Genomic DNA, 20,605 nt, shown 5'->3' on the forward strand with positions numbered 1-20,605 from the left:
TTTATTTTTCAAATTTCTTTAATAAATAGTCCCCTGAAAGACAGAAAGAGGCATCCGAAACTTAGCTCTCAACTCTCTCCAGGTTCTCCTCTCTATTAGAAGACTCTTCCGGTCCACAAACTAGTGAAAAAGCTTCAAATAAAGAGGAAATTCAGAAATGAACTTATCTCTGGTGATAGCAATACTTGAGTTATGGTGCTCATCTAAATAAGCTATCTGTACTGATTTAACTTTTATTGCTATCCATTGAAAGATACATAGCATCACTGAGCACCATGGGAGATAACTTTGATCACCTTTTCCTCTTGACTCAGGAAAAAAAGTCCTCATGCATCAGAAACGGAAGATTCTGCCCATCTATCAAAATCACTTGGAGCCAAAACAAAGTTTTCTATTTTCCAGTTAACTGTAATTCTCAGGGGAAAAGCACTCAGCTTGTCCCCTGTAAAAGGAACAGCGGTATGCCAGGTCACCATCCTCATCCCCATGCATAGGTGTTAACTCGGCCATGAACAGGCATCTCGAGAAATGATGCAGTTCTGGCCCTCTTCTTCATATGGCTTGAATAATGTCGGTTGGAAGAGATATACTTTCTAAACATCACAAAAGAGCAAAAAATCAACATCACAAGAAAGCATTCAATGAGTTCTCAATACTCACTTTGTGTGGGGGACATTTCCAAGTCAATCACCTAAAATTTAAAAAATCCTTTTAATTTTAATGACGTTCAGAAAGTTGCAAATGTGAAAAATACCCTTCCCTTTGGTTTTAAATCCCCTTGTTCCACAATTAATTTTCCAACTGTCATGGCATGAAATGTCATTGGATTGTGTGTGTGTGTGTTCCCTGTGTATTCTTTGTACTTCCATTGAACACTACCTCAGATCATCCTCGACAAGAGAGTAAAGGTTATCATTAGCATGTTGAATAATGGATGGAGCCCATTGTATCTTCTTGTTTAGGACAATAAATCATCCTGAAAACTTTTATTATGTTCTATATAAAATGGAAGCACATCAGCACTTGTTATGTTTGCCTCTCCTGAGAAGGCTTGGCAGGGCGCCTTAGGCTGGAAAGAACAGCCAGGGGTTGCCAAGCAAGAGCTGGCTTGATTCTGTGCCCATTCCTCCAGGGGATGTAAACATCCTGCCCTGGAATACTTCACCAACCTGTAGCTAGAAAACTCCTGTGCACAGTGGTGCAGCCAAGAAAGCTGGAAACCATGAGTCACAGCACCAGCCAGGCTCTGCTGGGTAACACAGAGGTCAAAGGTGGCAGCTGCGTCCACCCTCCCAGCCACAAATATGAGAAAGCACTGGATTCCACGGAGATCCAGGCAGGAACCAAGTGTAGACAAAGGGCAAGGAACACTAAGATTTACTGAGTACCCATCGACCACATACCAGAGACTACAGGAAACACTTTCACATGCCTTATTTCATGTCCTGTTGGGGAGGGCTGTTCAGTGGGTAAGGCCATGGGCTCCAGAGTGAGACATCCCTGGGACACCACTCACTGACTGTGCAATCTTAGACAACTTGCCTCATTTCATACTCAGGATTCTCACTGGCCAAGTGGGGATGGACCAGTTAGAAACTGAAATCCTTTCATACCAGATAGTCAGGGGCAGTACCTTCAAACCCCAGAGACCAAACACTCTCACTGTCCTGGCTGAACCAGCCCCTCCCAGGTACCCTCCTCACCCATCGTGGGCCAACCTACAATCCAGAAAGTAAAGGGATATATGTGCACAGTATGGCCTCCAGGGCCTCTAAAGGCTGGTTGGTTTTCACTGATGGATATCCATGACCATCAGTCATTAGGCAGCTTTCTAGGGCTGTCCAAGGGACAGAGGTAGAGTCTACAGAGCCCCATATTTAATAATTGTAATAAATAATAACAATAAAAAATAATGATAGCTATGCCTATTATACACATGCAGAAAGCCAAAGTTTAAGAATGTGGGAAAAACCAAGGAACCAGGGTATGAATATAGGTGACTTGAATTTTCAGCTCCATGTCTGTCAATTATGATATATCAATGTAAGAATCCTAAGAAGCCATTTAAATATGATATAAAGGAGCTTCCTTCCTTGAGAGAGACACTGTTTCAGCTAGATTTCAAGTGTTTATGCTCATTTAGAATGACATGAGCATGGACATTTTAACATGCCTATTTAAGAAAAGGAAAGCCTAAATCTAGTTGTAATGGCAATGCTTTAATTATGTTTTCAGATTTATAATTTTATACTGCCAATAAAGTGACTTCTTTAAAATTTTTTCATATTAAGATCATGGCATCTGAACCCATCATTCCATGGCAAACAGATGGGGAAACAATGGAAACAGTGACAGACTTTCTTTTTTGGGCTCCAAAATTACTGCAGATGGTGACTGCAGCCATGAAATTAAAAGATGCATGCTCCTTGGAAGAAAAACTATGACGAACCTAGACAGCATATTAAAAAGCAGAGACATTACTTTGCCAACCAAGGTCTGTCTAGTCAAAGCTGTGGTTTTTCCAGTAGTCATGTATGGATGTGAGAGTTGGACCAGAAAGAAAGCTGAAAGCCAAAGAATTGATGCTTTTGAACTGTGGTGCTGGAGAAGACTCTTGAGAGTCCCTTAGACTGCAAGGATATCCAACCAGTCCATCCTAAAGGAGATCAATCCTGAATATTCATTAGAAGGACTGATGCTGAAACTCCAAACCTTTGGCCACTGGTTGAGAAGAACAGACTCACTGGAAAATACCCTGATGCTGGGAAAGACCAAAGGCAGGAGGAGAAAGGACGACAGAGGATGAGAAGGTTAGATGGCATCACCGACTCGATGGACATGAGTTTGAACAAGCTCTGGGAGTTGGTGATGGACAGGGAAGCCTGGTGTGCTGCAGTCCATGGAGTTGCAAAGAGTTGGACATGACTGAGCAACTGAACTGACTGAGACAGAATACTGTCAGGATATATTAAAGACAATAATGGCTCACCAGTTGGAAATGTGATTCTCATACACTCATTACAGCATAGATCTACACCCTGCTCTCTAAGATGCAGACTTTTGATTCTACACTCTGTTTATCTACCAGCTATTATCACTTGAATATGAAATATTCATAAGGGGGCAGGAAGGTGCTTCTATGGGCACAGAACGTAAGGGAGTTAAGTTTTGTAATGAGAAAAGAGAAAAGATAGGAACATGACTGGGGGAGGCCAGAGTGGAGAATATTCCAGAATTGTTGCAAGACTTCGCCGTTCAACATGTGGTTCATGGACCAAACACATCAACATCATCCGGGAGCCCATCAAAAATCAGAATGTGAGGCCCACCCCTGGTTCAAGGATCAGAATCACTATTATGATCAGATGTCCAGACAATAAGAGAAGCTACTCTAAGGGTCCAGCCTCTGCTCACTTTAGGTGGAGAGGAGTTGGTGGGGGGAGCTATGGAGTAGAAAATGAAGTTGTAAGAGATGAGAAAGTACCCAAGTGTTTGCCTAAGAGGTTATCCTGTCTGATCAGTTAGACATGAAAAAATGTCTGATGTGGGATGCTGAGCAGGCTGCGGCTGCAGTGTGGTGGCCATCTGTGTATTAGGAGAAAAGGAACATTGAGCAGGACTGAGGACTAGTGCAAAGCCTAAGCACGGCCAGGTGTTTAAGTGAGAAAGCCAGTCTCAAAGATCAAAGGCAAGTCGATCATAAATGAGAACATCTTACCCACCAAACCCAGGCCCTCAGAATGGAGAGAGGGTGACATCTGAACAGACCAGATGTTACCAGCCAAGGGCTCCTTACAACCCAGAATAAACTCACCTCAATAGCTCTGTGGCATCAAAACCTCATTATCTGCCAGGTCCACCACTAAAGACAAACACAGTTTCTACCAGCAGATGGGGAGCAGTGCATGGAGGCCCCGAGCTGTCCCTGTGGTAAATGAGTAGGAATTAATTAGAGGACAGACACTGAAGCCTCCAAAAGTAGGTTCTCTTTTGTGGATGACCAGGGAATATAGTTTTTTGGAAAAAGCTGGGTGAGCACTCTGCATTACTTAGGCTGCGGTCAGGCAAAGCACTGTCTCTGTGGGCCTGAGCTGGGCAGGCAAGTTATTTTCGTACAGAAGCCTGGGTGGTTTAGATCTGGTACCACGGCCCTGTCCATTCCACCATCCACCCAGTGGCCTCACAGGGACATGGGCATTTTACTAACTTGTGAATTTCCCACAAGTACAAACTGGTATTCTCTTAATTGCCCCTATGGAGATTTCCCTAAATACACTGAAACAGAATAATTATTATTGTTATTTTACTTTCTTCTTCTGGATGGCACCTTTCATATATGCGCTCCAAGAACTATTCTGAAATGATCCTATTAATCTTTGCAAAATTCCTGAGAAGTAGGTGGTAGTTTCTCTACATTTCTGGAGGAGAAGGGAGAAATGGAGGGAGACTGAAGGTTCAGGGGTAACAGAGATGGGGCAGAAATGGAAACTGGGATCCTGAACTCTCTGAAGTTCAAAGTTGTTCAAGTCACCACTGCCTAGACCAGGGCTTCAGCACAAACTTTTTATTCAGATCCTGGCACCGGCCCTCGCTTGTGGATGCGTCTTTGTGCAAAGGACTTAGCCTCCCTGGGTATCAGCGTCCCCATCTAATGCCTCAATGATACACTGCTCGGGGCAGGCTCTAAGCAGACACCCTCTTGTGCCTCTGGAGTCTACCCTCCCAGGTGCTCTTCAGCTGTTTTGTGCAATGAAAGCATCGGTGGCATTTTGGGGGCATGGAATGAAGCAGAGACTCTGAGATCCGGTTCCACTGATGGATCTTGACTCCAATTCTTCCTAAGTCTTAGAACTAAAGCACTGAACCTCTATTTCATTATCTATAAAATGGGGATGGTGATGATGAGTCAGTGAGATAGTGCAAACAAAGGGCCTGGCATTAGTAGGAGCTCAGTACAGGTTATACAAAGAGAGGGGTTAAGAGGAGGAGCCTGCTGTTAGATCACCTACATTTGAATTCCGGCTCACCACCTCTAGCCAACTGACCTCAGGCAGGCTGGTCACTTCACCTCGCTGGATAAGGAAGGTTCCTGTGAGGCTTACCAACATTCACAGATGTAATTTACAACAGATTCCAGCACAGAACTCCATAAACATTATTAATCATATTATGATAATTATATACTTTCTTTAATTTTATCTGGGGGACCCATGAAGACTGACCTCCACTCCCAAGGAAAGAGATTATCCTACAATTTGAGGGTGATATGGAGGGGAAAACAGCTCAGTATGAGACCATTTTCCCCCAGTAATTGGAAGAGACTCTCAGTTAGACAGCACTTCCTCTGGCATCAAAAGGGCTGCAGGATGCCACTCACACTGGCTAAGCAATGCTGGGCAAGTCTTTCCATCTTTCTCTCATTAGCAAAATAATGCTAATACACTAACAACATTGATTTGTTACCAAGGTGGCTTGAACTAATGTATACAAACACCCTTTGTCAACTCTTACCTGCTACCTACATTTGAATGGTTATGAATCCAGAAACACATACTTTAAAAACACACGTGGATTTGAAATTTCATTTGAACAAGAGGAAACTAAACACTTTTTAATGTGTGCTTTTATTTTTCATTCCTTTGAATATTAATAAAAAAAATTTTAAAGCTCCTGTCTCAGGTAGAAGAAGAGTGAAGACACTTTAATTTCCGGTGGTGCCAGCACCCTGGATTTGGGCTTCACCCCCAGCTGCTCTCAAACCAAACCAAACAAACAGTATGTCCACCCACCCGGGAGACTCAAAGTAACCCTGGATTTCTCTTTGCTGAGTTTCCTGTGGGTACTTCAAAGCCTGGAGACTTTGCAGATGTCTTGGTGGTGATGTCTCTTTAGCAAACACATGGGAAATACTCCAATGAGAGAGAGACCAGCTCCACAAGAGGAAATTTGGCAGCAGAATGAGAGGGAAGTGGGCTTGCAAGTGGAGCTGATGAGCACAGTTGCCCAGATTCATTTCTCAGACATAAGGTGCACATTTGCAGCTGGGGTCTAATCCTTTAGTTCACCTCCAGCACTTCAAGCAAGGAAGTATTTCTAGCCTGTGAGTAGTCAAACCCAACCTGACTAGAAAGAATTATATTCCATACTTTACCATTGGCAAGACCCTCCCTGCAAACTGCTACCTGCATGGAAAGATAAGAACAGGAGGCTTGAGAACAGGGAGGGGGCAGCCAGTAGAGGATGGGTCTCATCACCCATCCAGTTATTTCCAAATTTGTGTTTCTTTGTCATTTTTGATTCTCCTCCCAATTTCCCTTAACATAAAGTCAAGGACATTTTTACTTTGAGCAACTCTTAAGCCTTAACACAGAAAGTAAATCTTGACTTTCAGGAAAGTTCTTTTGTGGATTAAAATCTGCTTTTTGAATCAAGCAGCAGCTCATCATTCCAAAACAAGAATTTACTACAGAACAACCTTACCTAAAAACCTGGACATGGACTGTTAAGAGTCTGTGCAGGTGGCAAAGCCAACTGCTCCCAGGCTATCAGCTGGGCCCCAGGGGCTTGTTTCCAACGGTGGGTTTGGTCCAGTCCATGCCAGGCACACTCTCCCTGGGCATCTGTAGGAGGCCATGCAAGGCAAGTGGCCTAGACTTAACCGAGGATGAGGACTGCAACTATAGGCCAGAGCCAAGCCCCCTCCTCCACTAGGGAACCAAATCCACGGAACCAACCAGGCCTTCACCTAGGAGATGCTCCGTGGACTGGCCTAGTGTTCAGCCCTGGTTGTTTTACACTCCAAAGATCCTTTGAATACTGGTGACAACCCAGTGGCTATTTTCAAGTGACAAGCATAGTCTCATCTTTACCAAGTCTAATGGGCGGGACAGACAAGCAGGCAATCTCCACAGAGTAGCTGTGGGCTCTATGGGGAAAGGTGTGTGGCTTTAAAGAGAAAATGGGGGAGGGGGGAGGGGAGGGAGGAGGAGAGTGCTGCCAGCGCCCCTGGGTGATCACTCACCTCCAGGGAGGGGCAACAGGAGTGGAAAAAGGAAACAGGAGGGTATCCACAAAGAGCTGGAGACTTCGCTTCCCGTGGGTTAATCAAGGAGTCAAGACTTTATTCTTATTGCAACTGGGAGCCACTGCATCACCCAGTCCCAGCCCCTTGGCTTCTAAGCTTATGCTAATTGGTAAAATTTACTGAGTCTCATATAGTCAAGAACACTTCACAAAATCAGAGAAATGCCCTTATCATCTTCACTCTGCAGCTCAAAAAAGGAAGGCTTTGCAAAAAAGGTAACTTGCCTTACGTCATCCAGCTACTGGGACCTGAGGCTGTGGTGGATATTTTGGAGTTTTGTTACCTAGTATCAATACCTGCTCGTCTGGGGAGCCACCACCATGACTTCACTCCTGCGTTAGGGACGGGTGTTACTTAAGCCTGTCGCTGTCCACAGTAACTGACTCAGGAATAAGAATGAGAACCACTTCGAGTCAATGGTACACAGCCTTTGGACTTAGTGGGATGCCAGAGAGAGGAAGGAAGGAAAAAGTCTGTATTTCTGGACTTAAAACTGGAGGATGCAGGTTTAATCCTGAACAATGAAGACAAAAGAAAAAGAAGAACCAAGATAATAGGTCTCCTGGATCAAACTCTGCCTGAAGCCATTTCTCCACAATTTTCCAGTTACATTATTCATATTTTTTTAAAAGACAGTCTGAGTTCATCTTCCTGTCATTGAAATGAAGTAGTCCTCATGCAATGGTGCTCATGGTGAGCCTCTTGCATTGTACTTTTTTTTTTTTTTACTCCTAATATTTTAAGCCACTGAAGTTAATTTGGTGCTTCGCTTAATTCATGAAGCTTTTTTCTTAGTGAAAATTTCAGACTTGGAATAAACCAAATTCAGAAAATAAAGGCAGAGTAGAGAAGAGGAACGTGTTACTTAAACAACTGCAAAATTAAAAGTGCCTAGGGAAAAGGAAACTGGATGTGGAATATGGGGAGTAAGGTACAGATCCTGCTCTGAGGCTGAGCAGCTCTGTGACCCTGGGCAGGCGACCTTTCCCTTCTAAGCTTCAGGACCCCAGCTATGAAATAAGTGTCACTAGATAGGACCCTGATTCAGGTCAGTGACTGCTTCACAGGCTGCTCTTGAATCATCAAAGGTTGACCAGCACACATTTAGAAAGCCCATTCATCTATAAAAGTAAATGGAAATGTATCTTCCAAGGAAGTCCACCCCTGTTGTATCTGGCACACAGCTGAAAAAGTTTCCAAAAAAGGTGACATTGCACTTGCGCCCACAGAGGTGGGATTACGTAACTGCCAGCCTCCAGAGGACCTAACTTCTACCAGATCTTGGAAATCTCTAATGGCAACCCTTGGAGAGGGTCTCCAGACTCATTTGAGTCCTACTGCGCTCAGGAAACAATACATCACCACCCAGCCAACTGAGAGAGAGGACTCTTCTCTGGGCTCACTATCCACCACCCTGGAATCGCTCTACATCAAACCCTTTCTAGAGTCCCCAAAGCACAGCTGGTCTTGTCTCTTGACGACTCTATCTAGTTAACTGGGAGGAGGCCGACAAGGATCTCAGGAAACCACACTGGATATTTCATCAGGGTTGAGCTGACGGGCTACAACATAGGTACCGACTTGGAAATAATCTGATGAACTGAGTGCTTTATTTACCTATTCTGCTACAAATTAACCTCAGAATTGCTACAGCTTTTAAAAATAGATACTTCTGAACTCCATGCAATGAAGAAAGTATCTCTAAGAACTAGAGATAAGAAGCCGATCACTGTAATAGACTTTGAACACAAGCTGCTTTTTTTTGGTCACACCTTGCCACACATGGGATCTTCCTTCCCTGACCAGAGACCGAACCCAGCACCCCCTGCATTAGAAACGTGGAGTCTTAACCACCGGACTGCCAGAGAAGCCCCTGCGAATTGCTTTTAAAACCTGCGTTTGGTCCCAGGTGAATACATTCTGTCCCCCAACAGCTCAATCTAGGAACTTGTTAGTTACTTTTCGTCTGCAACATGAGATTTAAAATTTCGGAAAACCTGAAATACACAAAATGAAATGGACACGAGAAACGGCAACAGAGCTTCATTAGAACAAGCATATCTTGTAACTATCCCTGGAGGAGGGCATGGCACCCCACTCCAGTATTCTTGCCTGGATCCCATGGACAGAGGAGCCTGGGGGGTTACGGTCCATAGGGTTGCAAAGAGTCAGACATGACTGAGGCAGCTTAGCCCATGTTCCAACTAGGCGTCAAGGATGCCTTTGCATGAGCCCCGCAGTCCCCGCAGTCCCTCACACCACTTTCCCTTTGACCGACGCATCTGAAAGACATTCTAGGGCGGCCCTGTCTAAGCGCTCCGCGTGGGCAAACACTCGCAACAGCCACTGCGGAAAGCCAAATCCAGAGAGGACCGCAGTAACTCCCATTTTCCCGCTCCACAAGCTGGCGCGTTCTCCAGCTCCGGCCCACCGTCCAGCAGAAGCCGTGGACAGCACCACCGCCCGCCTGGACTGGACTTCAGCGACACGAACCGAGAGGCAGAAGCTGTTGGGGAAGACGGCACGCAACACGGACGAGCGACAGAATGAGACGGGAAACCACAAACCTCCACTGAAGTTTCTTCAGGGGCAGCCATTTCTGCTCTTAGTGGGAGGACGATACGAATCTGTTGACCGGGTGGGGGACGAGTTAGTTTCTCATGGCGGGCGGGCGTTCTAAACTCGTCAAAGTCCAGGGGCGCTCTCCGCCTCAGACCCCGCCTCGCGAGCAGAGTGGAGACGGCGGAACCACGCTGACGCAGCGTGACGGCGACGCATGCAAACACGTGACTGCGGAAGAGACACGTGGCACTCAGTAACCGCTCGTTCCTCGGACCACCTGTGGGCAGGCGGTGCCTCTCCGCCAGGCTAATCGCGCTGCTTGGCTGCCTCCTTTTTCCAACAGTGTCCCTTATGTACAGCTCTTTGCCTTCTCCCCTCGCCCCAACTTTGGCCCAGTTTTCTTGCCTATCTTCAGATATTCATAAACACTGTTATTCCCTACTAATCATTTAGGAATAAAAAAGGTGACGGGGGATGTGGCCAGCTACATTATTGTCCACATTTGTTAAAAATGAGCATGCGTTAGTTTTATCCTAAAGGAAAAAAAAAAGAATTTTCATAAAAAATAAACGGTTTCTGGAATCTACTAAAGAGTGTGATTAAAAAAAAAAAAAAACTGGACAAATCCCTTAAAAAACAAACCAAACCCAAACAAAAAACCCCAAACTTGACCAAAACACATCATCGGACATTAACATCAAAACCTACACAAGAAGGGCGCTTAACAGTTTGTCACGAGCCTTCATGCATAACTTTTTCATTGACTCTTTCCACCATCTTTCCTCTTACCCAGATGACCAAACGGAGGCGCACAAGTCAGGCAGCTCACTGGAGTCACAAAACCGGCAGGCTGGGGTGTAGGGAGGTGGAAAATGGTCTCATTCCAAACACAGTGCTCTCTCCCGCCACAAAAGTGATCCCCTAGGAACGCTGCATGGGTTTCTCAAGATGTCTGATGGGCTTTTGACAAAGTGGCGCCTCCATTCAACCAAGAGCAGAGCCTCAGTGTTTAGAACTGGGGGTGAGGTGCAATGTGAAAATGCCTAGAGACACTCAAGTTAGTGCCAGCCCGGCAAGTGACATACACATACACACACACACCCCAGAATGAGCCATCATAGAGGGGTGGGGAGTCAAAGAAATTCAGTATCTCCTAGACTCGGAGAGAGGAGGGCTCCAATCAAGTTGGAAAGATGAGAACAGGCTTGTTGGGCAAGGGGACCTGGGCTCCCCCTCAGAGCACCAGGAAGAGGTGAGCAGGGCGTGATTGGGGTGAAGGGCTAGAGACACGAGGGTTTGGCTGCCAAAGCTAGGAACCCACATGTCAGAGGGCAGAGGAGAGGGTGGCGCTGGAGTTGGCTCACAGGGGCAGGCAGAACCTCTGTACAGTTTGCTCATTGCTGGAATCTGAACCACAGCTTTGAGTGATTAAGGGTCCTGGAATGCTACAGACATTTTGAAAACTACCTGTCAGGATCAGAAAGATACTTGGAGGAAGTATCTTCAAACCCAGTGTTATAAATGAGAGATGGTCCCACGTGACTCCACTTCACGCCGCCCACATATATCAACCATCAGTCGACATCGGGGCCGTGGGCCAGCAGACCCTACAAGTTTAGAGAAGGGGAACCAACAGTGTGTAGATGTGTGTGTTTTGCCTCCATTACTAAAAGGGGGAGGGAAAAAACCTTACGAGACCTCTTCAAAATTGTAATCTCAAGGTATGAACCCTTTATTTTGTGAAGGCATTTGGGGGAAAGCGTAAAGCTGGCCCAGGACAGTCAGGGGACCTTATTTTGTGTAACAGCAATTCTCCTAAATTTAGAAGGCAGAGCAATCACAAGAAGCATGCGAGCAGCGTCCTTGGATGCTCCACAGAACAGGCGGATGACAAAGCTGCTAAGAGGGGTTTGCCTTGAAATTCTGTGCTCCCCGATTTAGCAGAATGCTTCTCTCGCTCTCTCCCTTGAGTGGGCTGTCAGAGCAGACCCACAGCAATTGGGTTTTGAAGTCCATTCCTTCACCTTGTCTTAGGCCTGCCTTCACAGGTACATAAATCCCCCGGACTTGGGGAATTTCCTTTCTAACCAGGTAGAAGTCAATTTCCTTATCCAAACTCAGGGCTATATCTAACATTTGCCAGATATCACAGACAGATTTCTTTCTTTCTTTTTTAACCTCATCTTCACAGCAGAAACATAAAAGGGGAGATCTATAAACATTTCAGACTCATAATATACTACTTCCTCTCGGTCTTTTTAAGCGGAAACTTTGCTCTTGAGTAAAGGTGAGCATCTACTAAGAAGTCATTTTCTCTGTCAGGGGGGCTCGCCGTTCACTGGGTCGCAGCTGAAATGTGTTTTAATAAGGCCTTTCTCCTTTACAAGCTCGGCTGGCTTTCAGCTCGTCCCACAGCCGCAAGCGGGAGGAAGATGCCTCTCAGATATCCTTTTGTTACTCTAATCAGTGCCAGAAGGGCTGTATTGACTTTCGGGCCTTGGGGAGTTGTAGTTCTTTTGTATCCATCTCATCCAAGAAATCAAGTTTGATTAATTTGTCATCAAGGAAAATGTGTGATCAGCTCAGAGCCAGGCCTTTGAAGAGGAAGGATGAACTTGGGCTTGCAAAAGTCCGGTCAGCGGGCAAAACAGCAGTGGTGCCGAATCGAACAAGTTCTTCTCAGAGCTGCCTGTTCTCATTTAAAACACTTAGAAACAAAACAAAACACAAATCCTTTTCCACATAAACATTCAGGGTTGGATTGCTCCCTGGCCAGGGTCTCCTTTTGTTTACTTTAATTTTGAAAATAGAGTTATCAGGGCTACAAAGCAAGACCCGGAGAACACTGAGTCGTGCCACAAAGCACAGGGGTGGAAGGATCTGACCTCCTGCCAATCTTAAAAGACCAGGGAGAGTGGGAGCGCCGAGAGGGCTGAACTCGGTGTCAGCACGTGCTTCTGGAATGAACAATCGGAGGGGTCTGCAGCTGGGTCATGGGACAGATGCTCATTTATGATGCTCTGGTCTTGTTAACCTGCACTTAGTGGAGTTCCCAAACTGCTGAAAATGCATAAGGTAGCGGCCCCGAGATATTATTTAATCCGAGACTTAGTGTCATATTTCTTGTTCCGATGCTATATATGCTTTATAAGGAATTACAGGCTTTTAAAAATGACAGAGTAAGCAATCTTTAGACATTCCACAGTGTAAGAATCCCCATATTTAACATGTTGGTGCACAGGCCATTTTATGACGGTTACCCCTCAGGTAGAGACATAAAGACACAGTGAATTACTGAGCAGAAGTCGAGGGCTCGCTTGGCTTTGAAAGATGTTTGAAAAGCACCAACAAATTATAAACAGCCTCTGTGGTTACTGAATTCATTGTCAAAACTATTATTAGAGAATTTTAAAACAATGCTGAGATTAGAGAAAACACTCAGCTTTAGAAATCTAAGGATCCTTTAATTAAAAAAAAAAACAAACCTCTGCTTAGGGTAACATTCAAACATTCCTTCATTCAAACAGGCATCGAGTTTGCAGTATGTGTAGGCATTTGGAAGTCAAAGCTATTTAAGAACCATTTCCCGTCTTTCTTACCATCTAGTGTTCAGAAGTCTCAATGATATTTACCCATCCCCTGAACTGTAAGCTCCACAAAGAATGGATGATGTCTTGTTTATTGTCTTATCCCTAGTGCTTGGCATATCTTAGTTGTTCAATACATACTAGCTGAATGAATGAGTCAATATCCCACATAATCTTTATCTCAGCTATATTAATGCCTATCAACGTGTCTTTAAGGTATCCAGGATTAAAAGAATATACCTGTTCTTTAGGGACTTTTTGGGAGCCTGCTACAGGCTTCATCCTATGTCACGCCTGCAGGCCTGCAATCCACATCGGACAACAGGAGACTAACACAATTTTCCTCAGCTTCAACCCAAGTTTCCTCAGCCTGGAAACACTTTAATCAAACTTCCTTTTTATATTCCTGAGTAATGAGGACAATCACGTCCTTAGAAAATAATTAATTGGAAGGTTCAGGTTTTAAACAGGTTCATGGCAAATGGACTCAGAAGCCAGGTGCACAGAGTGCAAGAGAAGAAGGTAGATCTGTTTTTCCCAACAGGGTGTCATGAGTAGAACAAGCAGTTGGGGGACTAGTGAGTTTGGCCTGAGTTGCCACCAACAACTTGCAGGACCTCAAACAGCTAAAGCTGGGCCAATCCCTCAAGAGGAAACTGTGAAAGTTTCACTGGATCAGCTCCATTCTCTTTACTGGATGAACTTCATGGATACAGCCAATCGAAGGAAGTATTTACTACTGCTTTGCAGAGCAAAGTACTGAGCTGGATGCCTAACTATGCTGTTTGCTTTGAAGAAGCTCCACCTTCTTTCCCTCATAGAAATGAGGAAACTGGGGCTTAGAGAAGACGACACAAGACACAAGTTCATGGGATCTCAATCCAGTAACAAATTCCAAACTAAGCTCCATGCATGCTGCCCAGTCTGCTTCCCTTCTAGAGGCTCACACCCAAGCCTGAGTCAGGCATCCCAGAGGGGTTTAACCCAGAGAGAATCCCAGAGTCTCCCAGCAAAATCACCAAACCTTTTGACCAGGATGCTTAACCTTCTGGTCAAGGAATAAAGTTCCATCATCTCTGCTCTTCTTTGCAGTCTCTGGTGGAAGCATTTGCAAACACAAATAGTTAAAGGTCACGTCAGAAGCAGAAGAGGGATTCTGCATGATCCATCTGTGCTGGGATAATCCAGAATTGGCCATGAATATGTGGAAGGGCCTACACTACACCAGTAATTCTTTTTCACCTGCCATGCACACCAGTTGATGTGTTATTCTTGTACATTCTTTGGAGAAGAGTGTGAGGCACGTGCATCCACAGATTGGGCACTCAAGTGAGGCAGGAAAGCAAGCCTCGAATATAAACTTTTTAAATTCCCAGTTAAAATCTTGAGAAAATAAGCAAGTGGGTGGTTCATCCTAGTTACAAACTGGTTGCAAGTCAAATCTGCTCATGTGGAAATGATGCAGAGAAGCAGATTAGAAAACGTGTCCTTTTTTCCACAGAAGGTAGGGAATGAAGCAAAGACCATTGATTTTAACAGCCACAAAATTTATGGATCTGCCTGCAACTTTGCCACCGACTGTTTTTGTGACCTTACACAAATTCTTTATACTCTCTGGGTCAGGAAAACAGTGAACTAATAAGGCCAGTGACTTTTCCATCCTTTTCTTAAGGCTGTAGTATCCTTTCCTTCAGAGACAAACTCATATGAAATCTCAGACATCAGACACATTATCTCACCTCTCTGATCCTCAGTTTCCACATACAGAAAGTTGGGAGAACAATGAAAAGATCTACTTCCTTGAGTTTCAGAGAGAAGGACATTCGTTAACCCACGTGATTAGAGGGCATGGAACTCCATACACACTGGCTATTATTTTCAGTGATTTTGTAGCTATGACCTGAGCAGCACACCTCAGCAGAAGCCTGCCAAACTCTGCCCAATAGCTGACTTGTAGGTAGCAACTGTTTACGGAGTGTCACTCTACACTTACCTTTTAAAGGGCTTACAAATAATTTTTCTGAACTCAACCTTTGCAAGTATAACAGAGCTTCTGTATACAAAAATATAAAGTAAGGTTTATCACTTGGGTGATGAAACCAGAAAGAAATGCAAGGAAGTGTTACTGTAAGTCAGGGTAATGGTTATTTTAATGGGGAAGGTGGGGGCCGTGACCAGGAGGAGACTTGTGACTGGGGCTCCCGAGGTAGTTGGCACAGTTCTATCCCTCAAGATGGGTGCTGTTAGAAGGATATTCCCTTGGTAACATTTCACTAAGCTGGACATTTGTGTTGGGTGGTTTTCTATATTCTTGTTTTACTTTACAATAAAAAGGTCTTTACAGTGATGTTTCATAAAACACAATTGGTGAGTACATAAATACACTTACTGGTTTCCAAAATGTTAACGTTTTGCCACACAATGCACGTCAGTAGGGATGTGTTATTGTTTTACTAGATTTTTAAAAATAAATTTTACAATAGGAGCTTTGTTTGCAGTATCTAAAAGTATTTCTATAGAACCAGCCACCTGGGGAACACTCTTTGAAAGAGAAGGGACTTCTGTTAAAATTTTATTTATGGCTCTGTGATTTTTTTTTAAAAGATACACACTGAAAATCAAAGTCTTGTCCTTCGGAACTTGACTATCTTCACAAAACACCAACCATGTTTGCCTTAAAAGGGAGCACATTGCTTTAGTGCTGAACCTTCGATTCCATTATTCACCAGTAAGTCACAAAACCCCAACCTTTCCTAGGGCCTGAAACCTTCCTCTAGGTCTCTGTTTTTAGAATTCTATGTGTGCAAAAAAAAAAAAAAAAATGATTTAAGTTTCCTGAATGAGAGGAAATCGGGGAGTAAAAGCTTGTCCACATCTTTGAGGCTGGGAGGAGCACATGCATTTAACCATACCATCTGTACAAACGGTACCAGAGTGCAGTATGCTCACGACTGGAAGGGCTTATGATTTATGCTTGCTAGTTAAATATGCTTATGATTTAAACTTATTTTCTCTGGCAAGAAACACACTAGTCAGCACCACGGCCAAGCCAGATGATGGGAAATAGATACATATTTCAATGATACACACTTTAACTTGCTGAGCCTTGTAAATGCTACTGTTTTCTTTTTATAACAAAAGACCTACCTTCCTGTAGGATTCCAGAGATTTTTTAAAAACTACATTCATTAGTGAAAGCAGTTAAAAATTCCTTAACAGCAGTTACTACACTAAAAGAGTCACTGGTGTTGGTCTTGAAAAGGCTGTATTTTAGGTGGGAAGGCAGAGCCTATGCTTATAAAACTACCAAGAACATATTCCACAAGTGCATCAATAAAATGCACACTGAATACATGACTGCAGTTATCAGACTCAAATGGAAGAGGAGACAGTAGGAAATTTCAAAGCCTTCAGAGTGTTATGCCCTGCCCCTCAAAACTTGCATGAAATTCACTGGGTTAAAATTAATTGGACATCATATACATAATCCTGAAAATTGTTTGCTTTTACAGGGAGAGGTAGGAAAGTCTGCGCAGATGAATGGGAGAAAATAGGAGTTTGCTGGTTTTCATGACAATTCCAAACCCCCTAACTCCTTGATATTCTCTAACAGCCTAATTGAGAAAGAAATATGAAAAAGAATAGATACATATATATTACTCTGTTGATAGCCAAAACTAACATGACATTGTTAATCAACTGAACTCCAACATGAAATAAAAAGTTAAAAAGAAAGAGTTTGCTGCTTTCTTCTGTTTGTTTTTAAAGGGACACAGTAGCTCTAAAGCACGAGTACATCTACTTGGCTAAATAAGGAACAACTGAATCTTATGGGCAAACTGGGGGACAACAAAGAAACAAGCATGATTGGCTTATTCTAAAATGAAACAATTCTTAGCAGAGGATAAAAAAAAAAGAATGCAAATAAATGAAATGTGTTTTCTAAGACACCAAGATGAGCCCTATCACCAAATATATTCAAGAAGGGAGTAGAAGAAACAGATACTGCTTCGTGTCAGAGGACCACAGCAACACACTCGTGTCAGATCCCATGCTCACGTGTATTCAAACAGGTGGACAGAAGGTTGCAGTAGGTGCTGGAATAAACAGGGTCTAACAGTCAACACATATATACCTGGGACCTTCTTAAGATGAAGCAATGTGGTTAAATAACATCGCATGAAATTCTAAACCTGAGGGACTACATTTCTATACTATAGAACCCAATAACGGCATAAGAGTTCACGGCAACAGATTAACAAAAATCTCAACATGAAGTTCTACAAATTAATGGACGCTTAAACAAACCTCACGAAGTTCTAACTTAAAAGACAGGAGTGCCAATTCACAGCAGTATAGTCCCAAATTAGAAAACGGTAAGAACTTTCTCATGAAAAAGCCAAACATGTGCACTAAACACATAAATCACTACATGTTTTCAAGTAAGAAAGTTACAGTCTAGTCTTACCTGATGGCTGCCAAAGGCTGGAATAAAAATTACTGACTTTGAGATGCAACTTTCACATGTATCCGAAACATCAAACACAACACACAATATAAAATCAAAAATAAGTAGAACAGAAAACTCTTCAGTCTGACCTTAAAAATACTGAGCAAATCACTAGATGAAGCCAGATCAAAAGGAAGGGCATTACACCAGCTTGTAGCCATATGTGAAGGGGCCCCAAAAGCACAGGGCACAGATGGTATACCATGGGGAGGAGGGGGCACAGGCAGATCCAAGAAATCAGGCAAATAAACCTGCTTCAACTTATACAGGTAACACAGTTCAAAAGAATGAATAATTTTGAATGCAGAGTGATAAGATTTTAGATTTGGGACAAATGGTGCTGGAGGTCCCAAGCTAAAGTGTGCCCACTAGTCTAAGCCCTGAGGTCCTTCTACGTAACAATTTCAGTGAAGCTGAAATCTCAAATGAGGAAGACATACAAAGGAACAGTGACGTGTTAATAACTAATTACTGAGAAGACAGTGAAAATCTTTTGGAAAAACTATAGAATGGCTGCCTGCCATATTATATGATTAAGGGCTAAGAAATTCAGGGGTGGGGGGAATTTTAATGTATATGCACCAAAACTAATAGCTTTATTTGAAAATAAAAAAACCCTGTAACTTAGTTAAAACGCTCAATGTCCTTTACTATTCCCCACTCTTCACTAATATAAATTGCTAAAAATAAAATTTTTACCTGCTAAACCTTTATTAAAAGTCAATTCTTTGTATGTAAAAAAAGAAAGTTCTACACAAAACTCAGAAATGCTCATATTTACCTCATTCTTGTTTCTCTCATGTAAAGTTGCCAGGTTAGTAAATCTCAAACACTTCCAAAATAAAAGTTTCAGAAAAATTCTCTGACTTCAACATGAGAAGTTGAAACTGTCATGAAGAAATCATGCACTTTGTTAAACAAGTTGGATCACTTTTTTCAGGAAACAACAAAAACAAAAACATTTAAGACAGATTTCTTCAACCTCATGATTTCTGAAGGACACCACAGAATATCCAAAAGGCTATTTTATTGGATATTCTAGTAAGGTACATTCAAAACACACACACATATACAATGGGACTCTCAATTGTAGTAGCAATGATGAACAAAATAATACTGACTTCTTGATGACTTTCACTTATCATTAACATGGTTTAAGGAACACTTACTTGACTTTTTATTTGATACTCCTATGTATCAAAGAATCCTTCCAGTTTAGTAACAGCTTTGCTAAGCCATGTCTAGGAATGACAATTAATTTTAGTGGAAATTCATTCACGGGCTTCTTTGATAGTCATTCGAACAGTTTTGCGTTATTTTACATGCAATTTTATAGCTCTATAACGTTCATTTAATCTTGTTCAATGATGCTGAACCCCAGATGTCATAAGACATTATAGAAAAGTAGTTACTGCACATATGGGGTAACTACTTTTTCTGAACATTAATTTCTTTTCTCTTAACAGGCTGAAATGGTATTTAGAAAAGAGAAAAGCCTACCACTCCGTACTAAAGGTTTTATATTATGGACTTCTGGAGATGGGCTACTTATTACTACTTGTGGTGCTAGCCATAAAGTTCTTATTTACGAGCATCATCTTTTCAAGTCTAAGTAACAGTGGCTTTCTCCAGGCTTCAGAAGGTTGTTGGTACTATACAATCGGATCAGGTCACCTGAGAGAGCTTGGGGGATAGGGGGTGGGATGCTCTCCTAGTTTGTCGTATCTAGGGACTGGATATAATCAGGGATTCACAGAGTGGGGGTCTAAGGACTCCCCATACTAGAACTACTAGGGCACTTGCTAAAACTGCGGGTATCTGAATCAGAAACTCTTAGGTTTGGGGTCAAGATAGGAAGCACCCCAGTAATTCTTCTACAAGCTAAGGGACAAGAAGCCCTGGTAGATGATCTCAAAGGTCCCTTCCACCCTAAAATTCTAAGAGTCTGTGAGTTTTCTTTTAAGAGTCAAGTCGCATCAGCAAGATCTACAAGACAGTGACTTTGAGCCTCAATGGGTTAACCTAAATAAGAAGTACTGTTAGATTTGGATGCATATGTAAAAGCAGAAAACAAAAGCAGAGTAGTATCAACAGATATGTGAAACGGGTGTCATCTATTTGGGCTTTTTTCCTCATGGGAAATGTAGAGGACTAGCCCACCTTAATTGCTACACAGGAGATGAGTTCCAAGGGGTTTTTCACTGCACTCCCATACCTAACCTTTTCCTCCTCACCTTTGGACTCCTCTCTGCTGTTGAGGCAGTTCTCCGGGCATTTACAATCCTGAGTCACCAAACTCTCTTGTAATCGGTCTGAATATCCTCTATTAGGAAATAAACCATCTACAGGCAGTCCTCTACTTTCATTTGTAGTGAGTGGAATGTGACAGAAACATCAATACAGGAAAGGTGAACAGCAGACTTACATTTTTAAAGGGGAGTTTCAAATTTAGAAAGCAAACACAAACAAAAGAATCCAACTCTAATTTCACTTCTCCCCTTGGACACAATGTTTGACCAACGTGATGAAATATTTCTGGTATTTCTTATATGTTGGTTTATTTCATTCCTTCTCTTTCTAACTGCTCAAAGGCTCAGTGAGAGCCTAAAATTTGAGATTTTTTAAACCACATCCAGAGTGTTCTATCTTTGACACAGTTTTATTAGGTGGAGGGGAACTAAACCTCTACTAGTAGCCTCTCATCAAAGTTTTATAAAACCACAAGCGCAATAGGCAGTAGAATTTTAACGTAATTAAACAAACAGAGCTGGATACATTATGCTGCTAAGCCAGGCCCGTTGGCTGGAAGGCAGCGCCACCATGTGATCGATCTAAATGTTGTCAGTTTCATGTAAGTACAAA

The 20,605-nt window shown here is 42.9% G+C and overlaps 1 protein-coding gene and 1 long non-coding RNA gene across 2 annotated transcripts in view; both read right to left on the minus strand.

The window, feature by feature from the left end:
- LOC148774027 (uncharacterized) overlaps positions 1-18,540 on the minus strand; it is a 56,276-nt gene extending 37,736 nt beyond the window's left edge. Inside the window, exons 1-3 of the long non-coding RNA XR_016036132.1 lie at positions 18,525-18,540; positions 3,815-3,925; positions 661-691 (exon numbers count right to left, since the gene is read on the minus strand). This is a non-coding gene — a long non-coding RNA (uncharacterized LOC148774027). The remainder of the gene's footprint in view (positions 1-660; positions 692-3,814; positions 3,926-18,524) is intronic.
- The window catches only part of EIF4E3 (eukaryotic translation initiation factor 4E family member 3), a 250,464-nt gene that overhangs the window by 186,173 nt on the left and 43,686 nt on the right, over positions 1-20,605 (minus strand). The window lies entirely within an intron of this gene.

Source organism: Moschus berezovskii, chromosome 24 (assembly GCF_049115385.1).
Source record: "Moschus berezovskii isolate FMDL1 chromosome 24, NW_MosBer_1.0, whole genome shotgun sequence".
In the NCBI taxonomy this organism is placed as follows: domain Eukaryota; kingdom Metazoa; phylum Chordata; class Mammalia; order Artiodactyla; family Moschidae; genus Moschus; species Moschus berezovskii.